This window comes from Mugil cephalus, chromosome 7, assembly GCF_022458985.1.
Source record: "Mugil cephalus isolate CIBA_MC_2020 chromosome 7, CIBA_Mcephalus_1.1, whole genome shotgun sequence".
In the NCBI taxonomy this organism is placed as follows: domain Eukaryota; kingdom Metazoa; phylum Chordata; class Actinopteri; order Mugiliformes; family Mugilidae; genus Mugil; species Mugil cephalus.
The window spans coordinates 1,778,835-1,795,773 of NC_061776.1; the positions used below are offsets into that span (position 1 = coordinate 1,778,835).

General features: G+C 42.6%; 1 protein-coding gene and 1 non-coding gene across 2 annotated transcripts in view; one reads left to right on the forward strand and one right to left on the reverse strand.

The window, feature by feature from the left end:
- Positions 1–16,939, forward strand: part of kcnq3 (potassium voltage-gated channel, KQT-like subfamily, member 3) — an 80,416-nt gene that overhangs the window by 26,715 nt on the left and 36,762 nt on the right. The gene's annotated exons all lie outside the window — the stretch shown is intronic.
- On the reverse strand, positions 5,351–5,422 carry trnap-agg. The gene has a single exon. It is a non-coding gene; the product is annotated as a tRNA-Pro (tRNA).

Here is a 16,939-nt window from a genome sequence, read left to right on the forward strand (position 1 = left end):
GGATCGATTCCAGATCAGTGAGAACAACCGAGCGAGTTTCAATTTGCACATAAAAAAAAAAAGTCCCTGAAGTAAAAGGAGAAAACTAACTAAGCGTGGAGCAAATGTTGGTTTATTGAAAAAATACAATTAAATACGACGAAACACGACGTCCCCTGAGGCGTCTGGAAACTCTGCAGCCGAGAAGAAACTGCTTTTATTCTGTGGTCTACGAGGAAAAGGAGAAAGATAATATTAGATTTAATGTTCTTTCTACTAACAAGAGGCGGCAACGACTTCACGATACGATACGTATCACGATACTTGAGTCACGATACGATACGTATCACGATACTTGAGTCACGATACAATACGTTATCGTGATATATTGCAATGTTCTACATAGTTCATGTTTTAAATGTTTAAATGCAGCTTAAAATACACGTATCTATGTACAACAGATGACATCAGTGGTAATTCATTGGACAAGTCAAAGCACAAGATTAATCCGAATGATCCATTTTTCTTTTTCTTTTAAAATCACGATATTTTGCCACACGACTAACATGATAAGCTCATAAATGTAGCAGGAAGTAGTTTAAAACCAGTCTCACTGGTCCAGGTCATGGATCATTGTGTTTAGCTCTAAATAAACCTGGTTCTTCTTCTTCTTCGTTTATTTTAGTCTAAAACCGGACTTGAAATTCTAAAAGGTATAAGGACCATGAAAGCACATATCTGTACTTCTTCTTCTTTGGTGGTTTAATGGCAGCACCAGTTTTTTCTCTCCCTGTTACCTTTTAAAGAAACTCTTTGTGCCTCTTTCTGAGAGTTGCGAGTGTCCGTCCATGACCTCCAGAGTTAAATCCATCCTGTAAAAACCTTCCAGTCCTTCTCAGCTCTGCATCTGGAGCCAAGTTGAGTAATTAGTCGGTGGCGAACGACCTTGTTTAATTACATGACCGGGAGCAGAGCGGTGAGCAGGAAGTGTCTGTCCTCGGCTTCGTTCTGCTGATCTGTCCCCTGAACCGGCCTCGTCCTGTTAAAAATGGCTCCGGGCCGGAGCTTGATGGGCGTTTGACGACATCAGCGAGGTCAGATATCATCGTCTGAATACCGACGAGTCAGGCTTTTATTTTTCATGAGCTGCTCCGGAGACGGAGGAGAGTGACCCGACGGTGCCGGTGGGTTTTCTTCACCTCAGCTCAGACGAAGCTGCTGATCTACGGGAAACATTTGTAATCGGTGTTTAATCGGAAGCAGGTGAACAGCAGCTCATTAGCAAACGAGTCCGGCTCAGCAGAAAAATAAAGTCCAGGCTTCACGGGGGGCGGCGGGTGTTGGCCGGGAGCTCTGGAGTTTGAGCCAACGGGAGGAGAGAGCTGGACCTGGAGCGAGAGAATAATGAAGGATGGAGGAGAAGGTGGAGGAGAAGGTGGAGATCTGAGTCCGTTTATTTTATTATGGTTTCGTGTCAGGTGTCCTGCAGGTTCTGCCTCCATCAGTTTTCACAGCATTTGAAACGTCATGGATCCAATCATAGACTTTAAAAGCATCTAAACTGTAAAACTTATTTTTTTAAGAAAAGGTGAAAAGATATATTTTTACTGAACTCCTACTGTAGATTTTACAGTCGTTGGAAACTTTTGCCGCTGCTGTAGTTTAAACTGGGGGATGACGTTTAGTTCTCTTTTATCCAGCGTCATTGAACGTGTCATAGACACTGAACGCTCGGCCTGTAGCAAACGTCCCAGAATCCCTTGCAGCTGCTATTTCTGTCCGGCTCAGACCAGACCGGGACGTCTCCCGAGGTCCAAACCTACGCAGGTGTCCACCTGTCTGAGACGACCTGACTCAGTGTCTCTTTATTTCCAGACGAAGCTCTGAGAGAAACGGGAATGAAATTAATCTGAAGACGCTGAGACGAGTGAAGGATGATTATCTTCTTTAATGAATCGGTTTCTGTGGACAACGTGGATCCAGATCATCTTAGTTTTTATACGTATTAACCTGATGACTCTACATCTACAATTTATTATGTTTCAGAAAAGTTATTTCACTGTCAGCATCTTTACGGCTTAAAACACAGATAAACGTGTTTGACCGATGTTACTCTTCTGTCCATCACTGCATTAAGCCCCGCCCCCAAACAATCTGATTGGGAGAATCACTTTGCAACAGAGAAGTTGCTCTTTTCTTCACTTTAATGAAAACCAAACCCGACCACAGGCTGGATGCTTTGTGCGCCCACCATCCACCCAGACCACCACAGTGCTGCCTAAACATAATTCATAATTCATGACATGATTATTATTATTATTATTAGACTTTGCTGCAGAAGGAGATGTGATATGAACATACACAGGATCCAACCAATCACAGACATGTCAAACTAATTCTGATTGGCCCAGAACAACTACAAATATATGGCACCTGTTTATGTTTTAAAGTGTAGTAAATGTAGTCGCATCAGTTCTTACCTGCTGCTGGTGGCTAGGCTAGTTAGCTGGTGTCTTCTTGTTGGTTGCTAGCTGCTAGCTGACTGCTAGCCTGCTGGTTGGCTTTTCAGTTGGCTTCTAAATGTGTGACTTTAAAACTAAAATATCCTCTGGAGAGAGTTTATGTTTGCTGCTTCCACTTCGTCGATAAACATCCGACAGAACTGAATTCACCTTAAAATGATTCGTTACATGTTAATCTCAGATAAAGTTAAGTGTAAAATGTCATAAATGTCAGTTTTACTACATTTACTATTTTTATTTTATTTATATTTTCTATCTCTGGTTCACTGCATCTCAGAGGCAAATATCGTACAATGTCAGTGCAGCTAACGTCACTGTCACAGAACTACGCCCGCGACTTTTAAAAACATCCGTATCATGTATCCACCTAAAGCTTTACCCATTTCTGTGCCGTCCACGGCTAAAAGTCAACGTTCACCGCTACTGAAACTATGGAAGAGCAAAACCATGAATCATGGGCAACATTCAGAATTCAGGAAAAATGTGTGTATTTATGTTTTTGTCTTTAGTCAGAGAAACTAAAAGATCTGCTTCCATGCTCCTGTCTCCCAGATAGGGGGCGCTGTAGCTATAAACTCATTAAATGCCAGTGGTGACCTCAGTCTGCTGATAGTGGAACAGATTAACGCCGTCTACTGAAGCCATCGCTTTGATGGGAGAAACCCAACTAATGGTGAACAGCCAGTGGCGTCACGCTGACAACCCCATCCCCCAGAGAATAAAAAAAGAAAAGAAAATGTCCCAGATAATGAATAATTATATCTGATAGTGGCCTGAAATGTTCTCTTTAAATAGGAGGTGAAACCAGACGCTAAAAATGAAAAGATGCTGCGTTTCTGCATCAAACCGACTGTAAACGTGAGCTGAGCCGCCTGTAACTAAACGTCTGGACCAGCTGCTCGGAGGATTTGATCCCGTTCATTCCTCAGGTTCCCAGTGAAGCTGATGAGAGTTTCCTCCTCCTCCTCCTCTCGTCTCGTTTCCGTCCCGCCGTCGGTTTCCGCCCACGGTCGAGTCCTTAACGCTGCTTCATTAAAACGCTGAGCAAAGATCCAGGTCCCCGGTGGAAACCAGACCGACTATATATAAATCTAGATGTATGTTTTACTTTATTTCCCAGAGTGACTCAGGACGAGCTTCATCCATCGTGTTTCTGAAGAACTGGTTCCAGTTCGTGGTTGAAAAGGCGGCTGTAGTTTAAAGGACAGATACAGAGGAACAATGATGCAGAGTCCTACACACGATGTCATAGGCTCAGAAAGGAGTGTTATTATTAAGTCTTATTAAGCCCCGCCCCCTTCGATTAACTAATATTTAGCAGAAAACAGGAAACATGAGTCTACGGAAGCCTGAAGTGGCCATGCTTTCATATTATTTCCTCCACCACCTACTGTTCTACGTTAAACTGACCTGCTCCTGTTTATTATTATGTACGATATTTAAATGTTGCACATGTTCAAATATTATTATTTTCAGTTCAAATATGCCCCTTCCTTCCTTCCTTCCTTCCTTCCTTCCTTCCTTCCTTCCTTCCTTCCATCCTTCCTTCCTTCCCTTCTTTCTTCCTTCCTTCCTTCCTTCCTATTTTTTTTATCCCAGACCTACTCGTGTCGTTTCATTTTAAAGATCTTTATCTATTGAGGTCAAATATTTTTGTAATTCTCTTTATCAGCTGTAGTTCAGCACATGTAACGTATGTGGTTGTTTCCTTTGGCTGTGATCAGATCGTGGATTCACCCACTGTGTAAAAAACATTACACAGACACATTAATAGAATTAATACAGTTTTTGATAAAATGAAGATCTTTTAGTTTGTGAACTACAGCTCCCATCATGCTTTGGGTGAAGTATCTGTCCCACATGTTTTTAGGTGCAGTACGTCTGCAGGGACGTGTCTATAGGTTTCAACCTGACCTCCTCCTCCTGCTCCCCCTCCCCCTCCTCCTCCTCCTCCTGCTCCTGCTCCTGCTCCTCCTCCACCTCCTCTTCCTGCTCCTCCTCCTCCACCTCCTCTTCCTCCTCCTCTCCTCCACCTCCTCTTCCTGCTCCTCATCCTCCTACTCCTTCTCCTGCTCCTCCTCCTGCTCCTCTTGCTCCTCCTCCTCTTGCTCCTCCTGCTCCTCCTCCTCCTCCTGCTCTTCCTCCACCTCCACCTCCTCTTCCTGCTCCTCCTCCTCCCCCTCTCCTCCTCCTTCCTCCCTCCTCCTCCTCTCCTCTTCCTCCCTCCTCTCCTGCTCCTCTTCTCCTTCCTCCTCTGCTCCTCCTGTCCTCCTCCTCCTCTCCTCCTCTCCTTCCCTCCCTCCCTCCTGCTCCTCTCTCTCCTCCTGCTCCTCTCTCCTCCTCTCCTGCTCCTCCTCCTTCCTCCTCTCCTCCTCCTGCTCCTCCTGTCCTCCTCCTCCTGCCCTCCTGCTCCCTTCCCTCCAAAGTCTTCCTGTCTCAGTCTGTGTTTTATGGCGTCACCCGACCCCTGAGACGCACTGATAGTGTCCCTCCCTTCACCTCGGGGACGCGGGGGGAGGTGGGAGGAGGTGGGGGGTGATGAATGGGTTCTGCAGTGTAGACTCTGCAGGGCCACGTAGAGACTAATTCCTCCGCGGGTCTGACCCTGAGAACTGACTGAACGGACGTTAATGTGAACAGATTCAGACCTGAAACAGTAAAACAGTAACTGAATGTTTGTGGTAACAGCTGATCATTCAGAACAGAACCAGCTCAGTTCTGAGATGTTGGTGGTTTCCTCTCATCATCATTTCTATTTTGACTTGTTCCTAAACATTCATCTGGTTCTTGGGCTCCTTGTCTTCCTCCAGTTTCTCTTCACACGAACTAAAGCAAAACAACACAACAAAGGGCTCGTCCGGGATTTGAACCCGGGACCTCTCGCACCCTAAGCGAGAATCATACCCCTAGACCAACGAGCCACGTATGGGGTAGTTCTAGACGCTGTTCTAGATCCTGGTCCTTATCTTCACATTCAGCTCATGGACTCATGTCCTGACATTTTCTTTCAGAGTTCACTGGTAGAATTCACAGTTCATTGGTCCATCAATGATGAGCAGATGCAGCAGAACAGGCCCAAACCAGGACATTAGCGCCCCCATGTTTCATGGAGGGATGAGGTTCTGATGCTGGAATGCAGTGTTGGTTCATCTCCAAACATTTAAACCAAACTGTTCTCCTCTGGTCTCATCTGTCCACTAAACATTGTCCCACATGTTCTTTGTGGACAGAGAGCAGTGTCTTTGGTTGTTGAGTGGATTCATCAACATGAACATCAGCCAATGTGAGAGAGGCCTTTAGCTGCTTAGAAGTTCCCCTGGGTTCCTCTGGTTCCTCTCCCACTATGATGGAGTGATGTTTGTTGGTGGACGAACAGTCGTCTTCAATCTGTCCTTTGTCCCCTCTGAGTGTTGCTGTATGTTTTCCAGGTGTCTCTGTGTTAGTATTAAAACCCTGCTGATGGTTTTTCCTCCTCCGCCTCAGAAGCTTCTCTCTGAGGAGGAGGAGGAAATAAAAACCGGAGGCAGTGATGAAATGTCACGGCAGTCAAACGTGTTTTATCACTGTACACGTTGTGACCTACTTGGGGCGTTTGGCGCTCGTCTTTAATCGCCGGCGTGGTAATTTCTGAGCCCCCGGATGTTCTGCACATGTGCCAGGAGGTGTCAGTCAAACCAGGACCCGGAGGAGTCCACGTCAGGTCCTGGTTCACAGCTGCTTTAATTCAGACACGTCTGATCTGAGGAGTTAACGAGAACTCGTCTGAAGTTTTAAACAGACGTTTAACGGAACATGAAGGGATGAGCGCGAGCTTTGTAGTTTCTAACTTCAATCATCAATTAATTATCGTCTCCTAATGAATAAATCAATGAACATCATTTACTAAACATTTACTCATGTTCTTCATCCAATAATCAGAATAAAACCTCAGCAGTTAGAGGTTCTGGTGGTAACTTTATTTTACACTGTCTCCGTCTCCGTCCTCCTTGGCTCAGTAATCAGATTACTTTCAGAGTCAGGATTCTCCTTAAAACCTTTGTGCCTTTGTTTACGTGGAGCTTTGTTCTCGAGACGGTTGTGGTTTTTAGAGCAGAGCAGAGTGTCTGGCATTCACCACGTGAACAGATCCGTCCATCTGTCCGTCCGTCCATCCGTCCATCTGTCCTCATGTCCTTATGTTGTCTGGGGGAAACAAATCTAGCTTCAGATTCCATGTTTTCCGTCCACGTCTTCATTGAGCAGCAGGATCTAGTGAGAGGGGGGGACTCGAACTCATTTTAGTTCAGGAGACACATTCAGCACAATTTGATCTCAAGTGAACCAGTAAGAAATAACCAGTAACAGAATAATAACCTACAAATAACGAAAACTTAGACCTTTTCCATTTGTTTTAGTGCAAAGAAGAAGAACAATTAAATTAGGAGACTGTTTAAGAAGGAAAAGGCTGTTCTGTCTCAGTTTTCTGTCCACTTCTTTGAATAAAACGGGACAAATCAGGAATAGAAGTTATTTTCATTGAAAAGTTGCAGTTTAATGTAATTTTCACACTTTTTTATTTACTTTTTATTTTTTTTTGCGGACCGTATGTTTAACACATGTGCCCTTAAGAAATAACTTAAACATTGTATAAACTCCTTCACCGTTTGTAAACAGTGTGACGTTTTCTGAGGGGCGGAGCTTAACTGGAGGCAAAACATCTCAAACACTATAGCCTGTAAACGGCATTTAGCATATTTCAACTGACTGTTCTGGCAAGAATGGACGAGTAAAACGTATAGTTCAGAGAATATATTAATATATTAACACACTCACTCCCCGAGACCATGAGCGTTATGTTCAGAGTTGACTCTGACTGATGGGACTTTATTCACCGACCTCTGTGCTCTCACTAGATGATTTAACAGGACTTCCCACCATGTAGTGGCCAAACATTTACACTGACCTAACTGAGAAACCGAGCATCTACACGAATCTAACGTTAGACGGAAACGCTGTGGAGGGAAACGTAGCAAATGCAACTTCTGCTTGGACACGTGGTTAGCATTAGCATTAGCATTAACATGCAACAAGAATCCCCCAAATAACTTAATTTTACTTAATATGAAGTGAGCATGTTGTTGTTGTTGTCTCACTCCAGTCCTTTCTGTTAATCACCGAAGTCGTACTGATGTCTGACAGTGGCTGTTATATGATAAAACTTCAAGTTAGTGTTTTTGATTTTTTTGGTTTTGGCTCCAAAAACGTGTTCGCCTCAATCTTCCCTCCGTTTATCCTCCAGCTAAACGTTGTGATGTCACAGTGATGTCGGCCATGTGTTAACATTTGACTTTTTTCAGATTTTATATCTATGTTCATATTCTTGCGGTTTTTGATTTTTAAATCACGTCACATCATTTTTAACTCAAAATGAAATAAAGTCTCATTTTTTGTACAATACAAGTGCCGCATATTTCACCTAAATATAAATAACATATTCAGTTACTAGTTTTCTGCAGCTTGTGCCTCTTTGTTTTGTCGTTTCCATTGACTTTGATTGAAACTTTTAAAACAGTCAGATTTTTGTGATTTTTAGATTTCAGTCCTGCTAATTTCATATATATTTCATATATTTTTCATCTTTCTGTGTTTTAATTGACTTCCAATTAAGAAATGATAACAGTCACTTCAAACTAGCCTCCTGATCTCTGGGGCTCCTGCACTTCGTAATTAAACACCTTCATTTTGCAGGTGAGAATGTGTTATTTTATTTTCTAGCAATAAAAACTGGAAGCAAACAACATGTTTTCTTACGTAACAATCAGATTTATTTTCTCCGGCTGGTTTCATGTCTGATACTGTTTGGTTCCTCTGTGTTATCTGCTGCTCTGCTGAGTTTACTCGAAGCGTAAATACTTGTCGTTAATCTTTGTAACTCCACTGAAACCAGATCAGAAAAATGCACATTGAGGTCAACAGACGTTTCTGCACGGGCTGCAGCTGAAGCACATGTTCAGACGTGACCTGGTTCTTCTTTCTAGGATATAAATACAGTAGATTTCATTTCACTTACCTAAATATACATATATTAGCTGCATATTATATCCAGTTACCTGCACATTTGTCATTTTTCCATTAGCTTTCATTGAAATTTCCTTCCTCTATTTTCATATTTTTTGTTATATATTTGCATTTTTGTTGGTTTATAGCAGATTTGACCTCATAATACATAGAATACCTTCATATTATTTTATGCTACCTGTGTTTTTACCCTTAGTTTGTGTCTCTTTTAGTCATTTTGATTCTTTTTTTCATAGTTTTAATTGTACTAGAAATGACTCCCAGATCTGATTCCTCCTGTCGCCTCTTTTGGACGAACTCACCCGATCACCAAGGAACAGAAAGACGTCAACAGTGAGTCACTGATGGGAAGAAAACAACCTTAAAGAGCAGTTTCCATTCACCGTTCCTCTATAACTGCTTCCTGCTTCCACACGGAGGCATTGATTAACTTGAAGAAACCTTTTAGAAGAGATGAAATGCACCCTCAGGACAAACACTGGCCTGGTGAAGGGTGAAGGGTGAAGGGTGAGGACAGAGCTCACACAGTCCAGGCTGTGATCAGGGATCAGGGATCAGAACCGAGCACCTGCCGGGTCTGATCCATCGCTGTTCAGACCGAGAGTAAACGCTTCCACTTAGTCGTTGTATCTCCATCGAAACCAGATCAGAAACATGCAGCAGTTTGTGGTTAACGGAAGTTTCTGCAGCAGGAGCAGGTGTTCAGACGTGACCTGGTTCCTCGTGCACCTGTCGTGGTTTCGGCTAAACCGACGTGTTCAGTGGTTCTGAGGAAACAAACAGGAGCATGAATCCATTCTGAGAAAAGAGTCGTTGAGTTTATGTAGAGTCAGAAAGGTTGTGATTCACCCGGATGATCATTGTGGAGGATTGTGTACCTAATAAACTGGCAAGGAAGTATGTGTAACCTACAAGATTAAACGATGCAGCTAATAGTAGCTATTCCTAGCCTCCCAGCTAACAGTATACTCTTTTTCTAGCCTCCCAGCTAACAGTAGCTCTTCCTAGCCTCGCAGCTAACAGTAGCTTTTCCTAGCCCACCAGCTAATACTAGCTCTTCCTAGCCTCGCAGCTAATAGTAGCTCTCCCTAGCCTCCCAGCTAATAGTACCTCTCCCTAGCCTCCCAGCTAATTGTACCTCTCCCTAGCCTCCCAGCTAATTGTACCTCTCCCTAGCCTCTCAGCTAATAGAAGTTCTTCCTAGCCTCCCAGCTAGCAATAGCTCTTTGTAGCCTCCCAACTAACAGTAGCTCTTCCTAGCCTACGCTCTTCCTAGCCTCTCAGCTAATAGCAGCTCTTCCTAGCCTCTCAGCTAACATTATGCTCACAAGCCTCACAACTAATAGCAGCTCTTCCTAGCCTCACTGCTAACGTCAGCCCCTTGTTTCCTCTTTTAAATAATGAATCCAGGCTGCTGCCACCTGCTGGTATGAAGAGTTATTTCCTCTCAGGTGTAGAAACACATGAACCAGATGGTTTTTGCTTTTAGTCTTGATGAAGATTAATTGACCACGAGTAGATGGGATCTGGTCATGTCCGAAAGTTTCCCATCAGAACATTGAGATGTCTGTGGTCATAATGTTGTGGCTGATCGGTGTATGTGTGGATAAATCATATAGTCAATAATTCCGTCAGATTCCTTCTCACATATTTTGCAGACAAATCATTTTTACTTCTGAATATTTTCCTATAACGATTTAATTTACTCTTTTAGTTTGAAGCTGAAACATGTTGACGTTGAATGGATTCATAGTAAATTCATGTATATGATGATAAATCAGAAGAATCCGTCCTTTAACTTTAATCAGACGTTAAAAAACAAACACGGCGTTTCCTCTGGGGAAGGAATTAGTGGAACGAGGAACAGGATGTTCTTCAGAATAACGGTGTTTGGAGCAGACGAGGTTAAACGAGGTCAGAGATGAAAGATGTTTTTCTTTTTTCTTCTTCTCTGGTTTAAATGAAGGTGCTAATGAATCACCTGTGAGGTCTTTGTTCGTGTTGACTCGTTTCAGGTGTTTGTTTGTTTCCACTGCAGATTTACATAATCATGGTTCGTTAGAGAAGCGTTTAAATCTCACCATCATTAAATACTGAGTCCTGATCTGATCCTAAATGTCCTGGAGCTGGTTTCCTGCAGCTTCCTAAAGTCTTTCCCTGGATTCAGTCCAAGAAATGTTTCTTTAAATCAAAGTTAATGTAGTTACGTCAGTTTAATTCCGATACTGAAATTTCAGCCTTGAGTATTGGCCGATACCGATACCGATACAATACGATACGATACGATACGATGTCAGCGTGGATCATTCTCACTTTTATTACTTATTTTATAGTGTGGAACGTAGAAAAGTCTCGATCAAGTGACATCAGTCAAACAGAACCATGGTCAGCGACAGCAGGTGTGAGATTAACTGACCCAGTTGCATTAATTTTAACCTTGAATGTGAAAAATATTCTACAATTGAATAAACTAAATTAAAAAAATAAATCAGAAGACCCTGAAAAATAACCTCAATAAAAACTCGATACTAAAATACTTCCACACGCTTCACCCCTACTCTGTGCTACTTTGTTAGCATGTTAGCACAGCTTGTTGTTGTTCTTCTGATTCTTCTTATGGATCTGATTCTTTATCGATTCCTCCTTTGAATTTGTCGGTCTAGAAAAAGTAGGCGTTCATAGTTTTGTGTAAACAACAGTTATTTTATTGAGTTTCCAAACAAGAGATCAAGAAACCTGATTAAATAATTTAAAAAACTGCCTGGATCAGCGATTATAATGGACGATTATATATTAACACCAGAATGTTCTTCTGATGAAGATGTGGCTCTTATAGGTTCCTCAGATATTCAGATCATCATCGTTTCTTCATCCACTGGATGAAGTGAATCTCTCTGTAAAATGAGACATTTTCGAGTTAACTGATAACGACGTCAGACACTGAATTCCAGCGCTTCCTCCTGTTTTTCCTCCACAGTCGATGGCGACGCTCTGAAAACCCATGGATTTATCGACCGCTCGTCCGTCCGTCCGTCACAGAGGACGTATTGACGTTCCCCTGACGTGCGTTAAACAGTTTGATCTGTCAGAGATCTTTAAAAAGTGTTTTCACACATGTTCTGTTGTCTCTGTAGAAATCGAAGCAGCATCCGTTCGTCTAAACACAAAGAAAAAGTCGCCTGAAGGACGAGGCTGCAGAGCAACTTTTAGCAGAGAGGTCGTGGTCACATGGTCCCGGGACAGATGTGATGTATGATCCAGGGCGTGTAACGTGTCCTCTGTTGTCCTTGTTGGACATGTTGTCTTGTATGTAGTCTCTGCAGAGGGTCTTTAGATCCCTGCACATTATTCTCTGACTTTGTCTCAGCGTCGTGTCCGACTCCTAATCCGGGATTATACAGCAGATAAAGCTCTGTTACCGGAGAACGGAGCAGAGGATGAGCGAACGATTACTTCTTAATTATTCATTTCTGACGAGCTAATATCAGGACAGACTGACGGACGCTCGTCTTCTCAGTCATTCACAGAAAACTAAGAGAAAACATCACGGCTGTTAGGAAACAATCCTCTGTTGATAGCGATGTTTATGTCTCCAGCTAACAGTAGCTCTTCCTAGCCTCCCAGCTAACAGTAGCTCTTTCTAGCCTCCCAGCTAACAGTAGCTTTTCCTAGCCTCCCAGCTAACAGTTTACTCTTTTTCTAGCCTCACAGCTAACAGTAGATTTTCCTAGCCCACCAGCTAAGAGTAGCTTTTCCTAGCCCACCAGCTAATACTAGCTCTTCCTAGCCACCTAGCTAACAGTAGCTTTTCCTAGTCCACCAGCTAATAGCAGCTCTTCCTAGCCTCACAGCTAATAGTAGCTCTTCCTAGTCTCACAGCTAACAGTAGCTCTTCCTAGCCTCCCAGCTAACAGTAGCTCTTCCTAGCCTCACAGCTAACATTATACTCTTTTCTTAGCCTCACAGCTAACAGTAGCTCTTCCTAGCCTCACAGCTAACAGTAGCTCTTCCTAGTCTCACAGCTAATAGTAGCTCTTTCTAGCCTCCCAGCTAACAGTAGCTTTTCCTAGCCTCCCAGCTAACAGTATACTCTCTTCCTAGCTACTATTAGCCTGGAGACCAGGAAGAGAGTATACCATTAGCTGAGCGTATATGTTCTTTTTTTATCGATCTATTGATTGATTGATATTCTCTCTGATGTTATTAGAAACAGACAGGCAGCATCTTGTTTTCCCTCCCAGATATAAATTAAACTCCACCTTCCTCCTGTTCTCAAATTTATACGACCCCCCCCATCCACACTCAGCTACAAAAACACACACTTGAGCACACACGCTTTAACACTCGGTGGCTGTGATATGTGAGCGTCGTCATCGGGGGAAATAAACCGACTGAAATGTTTTTTTCACAGGCTGGTTGTGGCGTCATAAATCAGAGCGACGGGGTCTCAGTTTATTTATGTGTGATCACTTCCAGAGTCCATCTCGTCCAGAATCAGCCGGACGGACGAGTGATCGCACATCTGTCCACCTCTGGTTAGACTCTAACCTGAGCTTTTGATCCACATCGTACACAAAGAAATGAATCACTCAAGTAGAAATGAAAAGTCTAAAAAATGTGGTTATAGTGGAAGTCAATAAGTTTATAAGAGGTTTGTAAATTTTAAGTCTGATGCTGCACAAAAACTGCAATGAAGTCAATATTTTAGATGATCTTGGTCGTACCCAAGTCTGAATTTATTTTTTTGAAAATAACCAATTTTTCTGTTGTTTTATTTATTTATTTTTTGTTTGTAAAAAAAAAAATAAAAAAACATCAGCGACTAATTAAACTGACATTTAAAGGATTAAAGCCCACAGAATGATTGAATCTTGTGGTACTTTTGAAAAGTGTTAAAGTTTGAAAAGAGATTTCTGCAGAAAAAAAAAATATTAATCAGTTTTTATAGTAGTTTTTTAGATGTGGACATTTTTGTCCTCAATGACTCGAGAGGGTAGCACATTTTTGCTGACCTAGTATCGTATGGCTAACGTTACCTCTCAGTAAAGCTTTTAGCGTTAGCATCTTTTATTTAGCTACATTTATCATAGTAAAATGAACTAAAACTAACTGAAACTGAGGCTGAAACACTTTTCCAAATCCACACTAGTTCACATGGATCATAGTTGAGTTCAATTGTCTTAAATATGATCTGATAATCCACATTATTATTTTCTGTATTTATTGATTCATTTCACCATGTTTTTGCCACTCAGGGGGCGTGGCCCCGAGAGGAAGTGACATCAATGCGTAACCTATTTTTTGGAATTTCAAACTTTGTGTAGAGAGCGTCTTTGTGACAAAACATTGTGCCCAAAATGATGCCTGAGGGATAAAAACTCACCTCTAGTTCTTTGTTTCTTCTCGTATGAGGGTTTAAATACTTCAAATAATTCAGAAACTCACATAACTAGTGTCTGTTAATGACCAGATGTTCTTCTTCTTCTTCTTGGATAGTGATGAATCCTTTAAGTAGCCAAACTTCAGACTTGGTTAAGGACGTATTCATGTGTTTGGACGATACTTGGTTCACAAGAACGCAGATGATAAACGCTTGTTCTTCTTGTTCTTCTTGTCTGTTGACTCAGAGGAAGTAGAGGGACTTTTGTTGTTGTTTTTTTTTATTCTTGACCATTGATCAACGCATAAGTTGAACTTGTGAGTTTGTAGCTTGGTCTTGGAAATATCCGGGTGTTTGGATGGTTCTTGGTTCTTGGTTCTTGGTTCTTTCAGCTCCCTCTTCATTCTTCTTCAGCTTCATCTTGTTGATTTAGAAGAACAACAAAAAAAGGAGAGGAAGAAGTAGCAGTGTTTATCCTTTTTATCGTTTCTTGCTCTTGTTCTTGACTTCTGTCTCTTCTGTTATTGTTTGATTAGCAGTTTTCAAACCAGGCTTTGTGCTCATTGTCGCCACCTACATGTCTGGAGGGTTGTTTCTCCACAGTTTCCTGTAGCGTCTGCATGTTTGAGCTGAGAGAGAAGAACACTGGGCCGGATGTGAAATGTCCAGGCTACAAGCTAGCTACAAGCTAGCTATGCTAATCTCTAATTAACTGAGATGAGGTGATCACACCTTTACTAAACAGAGTGAGTTTATCAGGATACAGGCTTCCTCCTCGTTTCATCATCACCATCCGTCAGGAAGTAAAACATGCAGCGTTAACGTCTTCGCTGGGAGGCGAAACCTTTTGTTTTGTGATGAATGGAGGCTCGGTGGAGGGGGCGGTCCGTGTCCCTGCATGACCTCGGGGGGTTCCAGCAGAGAGATCTCCATCGAAGCAGGAAAACAGATTGAACTCTCACGGCCTCGCCCTCAGGATACAAAACAAAACACGAAGGAAAAACAGATCCTGTGCTTTTATTTTTTCTCCTGTTCACATCAAAGCGTCTTTACTGATGAAGAGGAGCAGAAAACAAGAAACAATAATAGAAAGGATGAGAAAATGAAGAATAAAGACAACAGGAAGGACACAGAGGATGAGAAGGAGGAAGAGGACAAGCAGAAGGAGGACAGTGAACGTCTAGAGTCTTAGAAGACGACCAACATGTCTCCACGTCCTCATGGGTTCCAGCTTTGGTTCATCCTTCGTATTAAGCTACAGACTAAAAGAAATCAAACAATTAAAGTAAAGATAAGAACGAATGAGAGGATTTAAAAGCTTCACCTCGTTAACGGCTCGGATTTATAATTGTCGGTTGGAGATAATTCGCAGACAGACGAGGTGGAGGAATCCTGGCGCTGGCATGGCTGCCAACCGGGCCGTCGCCATGGTGACGCGCACACAGGCGGGGCCGGTGGTCCCTGACAGGAGAGAGGAGAGCCAAGCGAGCAGGTGTCGCCATGGTGACGATGCGGAGACGGAGGGATACTCCAGTCTGAGCGCGGCGAGCAGCTGTTGCCATGGAGACGCACAATGCATGTCATCCTAGGCTCAGTGGAATAAAGGAGAGAGGGGGTGGGGGTGGGGAGGGGGGTCTGCAGTGATACAGCAACTCATTAATATTCTGCATTAGACTAGTCTAGAAAAAAATATATGGCTTCATTGAGATGTTATTAGATAAATGACAGAAAAATAATCAGAATCAAACCTCAGACCTGGTGGAGGAGGAGGAGCTAGAGGCTGTAGTAACCATGGTAACCTTTACTAATCATCTCCTAATAAGTAAATGAATAAACTTCAGGTTGAGGAGGTAGAGGTAGGTAAAGATGAACAAAAGCTGGACTCATCGAGGACAGAGACGACGGAGACGTCGTGGTCGTCTTCTAAGGAACCCTGAAAACCAGCCTCATAAGCCATATACCACCATATACCACCATATACCACCACCCTTCCTCCACCAGACGTCACCGATGTCACGGCGCAGCCTGACAGGATGTTTACTCTGGTAATCTCTACCTGCTTCATGCTTCAGTTCCTAAACGCTTCCACTTCCTAATAATATCGAGTCCAGCAGGGAGGAAGCTTCACAAACTGTCTCACTGGAAAGGATCCACGGTGTCAAAGCACCGCTGAGCTCTTCACTACGGACACGAGTGTAAATGGAGACTTCACAGAGAACCTGCTTGAATAACATACAGCAGCGTTAATATTCCACGTCACTGACCAAAGAACACAACCAGACCAAAAGCATGTGGACAGGACGGGTCATATATAAGAGGCCACAGATGTTTATAGTTTAGTAGTAGTAATGAGCGGAGTCACCGTTACCCTTTTGGATTTTTGACTGCTTTTGGTTTTCGCTTCATATTTCCTGTTAAAAACTGTTTCACCTTGTTCCTGGATGGACTCAAATTCACATGTGTGACTTTACAGTTATTTCATTCTGACAAACTGTGTGAACACGTTGGAGCTAAAACCAGACTAAAACCATCAGATCCAGCAGGAACAAGTTAAACCACAAACATGTTGAACCAACCATTTCTAGAACTTAGAATGTAAATCTAACCTGGACATTTCTAAAGCTGATCAACACATTTAGTTATTTACAACTATTTCAATTAAAAGTCCAAAACTATCAGGTGTCCAGTCAGTAATAATGTCTAAATGTCTCTTTGGCTGCAGTCGCTCCACAGACTGAATATAGCCTCACTCTTCCATAGCAACCATTGACACATCACGTCCTGATTGGTTGATGGATGCATGTTTCCACCAGTAGGAAAGGTCCTGTCATGTTTTTTTTTCTTTCTATCATGTGTAGCTCTCTCCTCTTGCTGGAGTTTTCCTCCGTGAACCAAACATGACGACAATATTCAGGAAAAAGCCTCAGTTATTTAGAACCAGTAACACGAGTTAAAAACTCAGTGATGCTGCATCTCGCCGCTTTTTTAAAACTTTAGAGTC